The sequence below is a fragment of the Callospermophilus lateralis genome, chromosome 7 (genome assembly GCF_048772815.1).
Source record: "Callospermophilus lateralis isolate mCalLat2 chromosome 7, mCalLat2.hap1, whole genome shotgun sequence".
NCBI classification, from domain to species: domain Eukaryota; kingdom Metazoa; phylum Chordata; class Mammalia; order Rodentia; family Sciuridae; genus Callospermophilus; species Callospermophilus lateralis.
In genome coordinates, this window is record NC_135311.1 from 15,138,730 (window position 1) to 15,143,122 (window position 4,393).

A 4,393-nucleotide genomic window follows, 5' to 3' on the forward strand; every position below is an offset into this window, starting at 1 on the left:
CTATAATTGAAACCCAACTGAAACTTCTTATACTCTTTGAATATAAATTACACCTGATAGAATCTTAACACTTAGTAACCTTGTTTCAGCAAAGACACAGACCAAAGCAATATTAAACCTTTTTCCATTCACCAATTTATGAAAACACACATAATGTTTAAATATATTACCTTATGGAACTTAATAAGTAAAGAACACTTGATTTTATATTTAGTGGTTGATATTTTAACACTTTAGCTTTGTAAATTAATCAGATGTCTATAAAAACCAAGATCTTAGACAAGCATAGTAAACAGAATTAGCCATCTCTTTCTTGTTGAAGAAAAATCCTTCTACAGGATACCATGATGGTCCCATTGATATATTTAACAACTTCTCATTTAAAAGCCATGGGCTGCATTTTTGTATTGTATCAACATATGCCCTAGCTGTTCTTGGTCTTACTGGGGTGCCTCCTTTCTCTAACAATTTCTCTTCCTCGGAGGTGAACAACTTCAAACTTTGAGTCAACCATTTTCCCCAGTTTGCCTGAGAAAGTTCTAGGAACAGGCAACTTGAAATAAAAACAAAATAAATCAGAACAAGAACACATTGTTTTTTGAAATGTTCACCCATTCTTTCGCTCTCCTTCAGGGGCGAGTAATTTCACTTACCCCCAAGCTTCAGGCGTTCCGCGTACGAGCCACCAAAAGTCAAGTGTCCTTAACCTTATAAAAGGTATCTAAGAAAAACCAATAGCTGGCATTATATTTATTGGTGAAAGACTAAATGCTGTTATCTTTCTAAGTTTAGAAACAAGATTAGGATATGTGTTCTTAATGCTTCTGTTCAACCTTATATTGGATTTTAGGCAGAGTAAGAAACAGGCAGAGAGGCATCTAGAATAGAGGAAGAGGTAAAACTGCCATTATTTATAGAGTATATGATTTAGCTAAAAGAACAAAGACATGAGTTAAGTATAGTTGAACTATATAAGCTCCACGTATAAAAATCATTTGCATTTCTGTACAGCAGTAACAATTAGAAACAAAAAAACAGTGAATGTCATTTATAATACTATAAAAATATGAAAACTTGAGGATAAATATGACAAAAGATGTGAAAGATGAATGCACTATAAAATTCAAATATAGTAGAAAGAAATTAAAGATACCATTACCAGCAGAGTAGAACACTTGGAAGATAGAACTTCAGACAACGAAGACAAAGTTTTTCAACTTGAAAAGAACATAGACAGCTCAGCGAGAATGTTAAGAAATCATGAGTAGAACATCCAAGAATTATGGGATAACATCAAGAAACCAAACCTAAGAGTTATTGGGATACAAGAGGGTACAGAGGTCCAAACCAAGGGAATGAGCAATCTATTCAATGAAATAATAATAGAAAACTTCCCAGACTTAAAGAATGAAAAAGAAATCCAAATACTAGAAGCCTAGTAATCTCAGCAAACCAAGGATAACCAAGTTAGTGTCCTTTAGGTTAGATCTACTGCTCGGTGGTAGAATATGTGTTTAACCTGTATGAAACCCTGTGCTTAGTCCCTAGCACAACACCCATCCCCGTACGGGCCACCAAATGCTGCAGTCTCTGGCTGGGCACAAATCACGAGTCTCCACACAGCTTGTAGATTCAAACAGCAATTCTTTATTCCCGAACTCACACCGGCAGTCTACAAACACGTTCTGGGGAAGTCCATGTTCTCTGCCCAAATCCACACTCTGCCCAAATCCACTACTCCTGGGCTTCTGTCTCCGAAAATATACTGTCTGACCCTAAGAACTCAAGAGGAACTCAGCAGCAGGATACGCCCTATTCTAAAGGGGGAACACCCTAATCTCCTATTATGCTAAACCGCCCTATTCTAAAGGGGGAACACCCTAAACACGGATCCGCCCTGGTCCTTGAGCAAGGTCACCTTTCAAGAGTCCTTCCACTAGACAGCATGGGAGTAGCTGGTAAGGAAATTGTCATACCTACTTGGCTGATGGCTCCCAGCAGCCAGGGACTCATAAGATGTTCTTTGTCAGAATGCCTCTTACCTTCTAGGCTAATGAGGAAACTGGCCTGGCAGAGGAGCACTACCACTGCCATCCAGATAAGTCCTGTGAATGGGCTTTCATAGCCATCCTATGAGTCTGAACCTGCTGGCATTGAAATCACACTCAGAGAACCTCTGCTCCAGCAGACTCCAATATTTAGGAGATTGGCCTGTATTTAGAACAGGTTGTAGAAGAACATGACTCAAGCCAGCTCTGTTACAAGCAGGGGATGCTGTTGAAATAAGACACACATCACCATCACCACCAACAACAACAATAATATAAAGCCCTAGAATTGGTTATTGCATAAATAATGGGGAAACAGTATTTCAGGTCATTTTTAACTATTGACATCACATTTTTAAAATTTTTCTTACCTAAGCCATTATGAACCACCCCCCTCTCTCTCTCTCTCTCTCTCTCACACACACACACACACACACACATTATAAGGCATATATATATATATAAACACAGTTTTTCAGGGTAACATTTCTGTCAGTTGAAAACAGTGTCCTGCAATGAAACATTGTACTCACCATAGAATTCCTCATGAATTTTGAACTGCCGAGGACATTTCAGTTCCTTTCATTTCTTGTAGAAATAATTCTTCCTGATTTGTTAGCATCATTTAATTTCTACCATGAGAGGACATTCAAAAATTTTCTTATTTTATACTTTTACTTCTGTAACTCTCATTGTCAAACATTTTATGTAACTTATATATTGAACATATTTTCTGCATCTAAGATAAATTTAAGTTTTCAGGCAGCAGAATTTTTTGTTCATTTTTGTTTTCTGCTGAATCTAAAGCACATAAAGAAGTACCTGGAAAAAAGAAACATTTGTGGTTTCAATGATTTAATGAAACACAAACAATATGTGAAAGACTCCTAAGGGCCAGAATGGAGGTGGGTGTCTCATAGAATCCAATGTGTCATAAAGTGTTTTGTTTACAAAAAAAAAAGTGACAGGTGACTCCTGCTTTAAATCAAACCATCATTTTTTCTGTGTATAATAAAATTTTCCTTTCATTTTCTAATTTGTAAGTACTTGTATTTTGGAATCTGTTATTTTCTCTTTGCAAAGAACAGTCTCATTCCTCTCTCATGAGAAGTTTTGAAGCAAGCCTGATTTCATAAACAAAGTTGAGTGGCTCATATTGTTACTGGAGTAGTGTTTTAAGAGCACAAATCTAATCATATCACTCCCCTGCTTAAACTACTCTTTGGTTTCCTGTGTTTACAAGGTTCACTGGTCCACTGTCTTCTAAGGGACTCATGGGGCTGCAAATCATAATATATCTTCATTGGAAAGTCAATTGTGTAATGGCCCTTGCACTCAAGAATTGTGTGTCCAGAATGGGTAACTTCTGAAGGTCAATTTTCACATCTATGGGAAGGGATTATAATAGATATGATTTTATATGATCCACAGGAGAATCAAATAAGAAAATAGTTTTGAATCGCTATTCATGCTGAATAATTTCAAGAAAATCTATTTTCATATACTTTGTATCTTGTAGCTAATATATATTAAATTTCTTCATCACTGTACATTGAATGCAATGAAGTCAATGCTACATAAGATGATAACTGTGAGACAGACCTCAGAAGCCTTTGCTTTAATGAAATATTTAATTGTCTCAAGGTAATCTGATAGTGAGAAACATAAGATACCTTGGGACAGACTGCAGAATTGGATACCCAATTGCAGTGGCAGTCTTCAGGTCAAAATAATATTGACATTATCTTCCCAGGGTCAAGGACTGGAAGACTGCAGCCTGCATTGTGATACTGAGGAAATTCAGATCAAACCCCTCAGCTCTGTCAGGGGCCATCTGAGGTATTCTTGTCTATTTTTTAAAAAACAATAGCATGGAGATTCTGCACAATGAAAGTCCCAATATGTGAGGACAGAATTAGGTATGTCACCATGGAAGAGTTTTTTTTGGTATGGTTGAGAATGAATCTTGAATGTCCTTTCCACTATTGGGCCCAGTGTATTATTCTGTGAAATTAACAATTTGTTGGAAAGCTCTGTGACAATAATATTACCCCTGGAAGACCCACCCCATTTATAGCTAAAGCCCTGCTTGCCCTCAACTGTAGATCTTTATGACCTCCACCACCACTGGTGTTTAAACTCCAGTTAAATGGTTGCTCTCTCTAGTATCCTCCCCTAAAATTGCATTCAACTTCCCCATTCAAGTACACTCCTCTTCCATCACTGTGCCACCTGTCATGCAGGCACTCAAAACTGCTGTGCCCTTTTACACCATTAGGCCTAAACATGTCAATTCTGGGAATAACATTATGAGCACGTGAGAGAAACTTTCCGAGACCATTCAC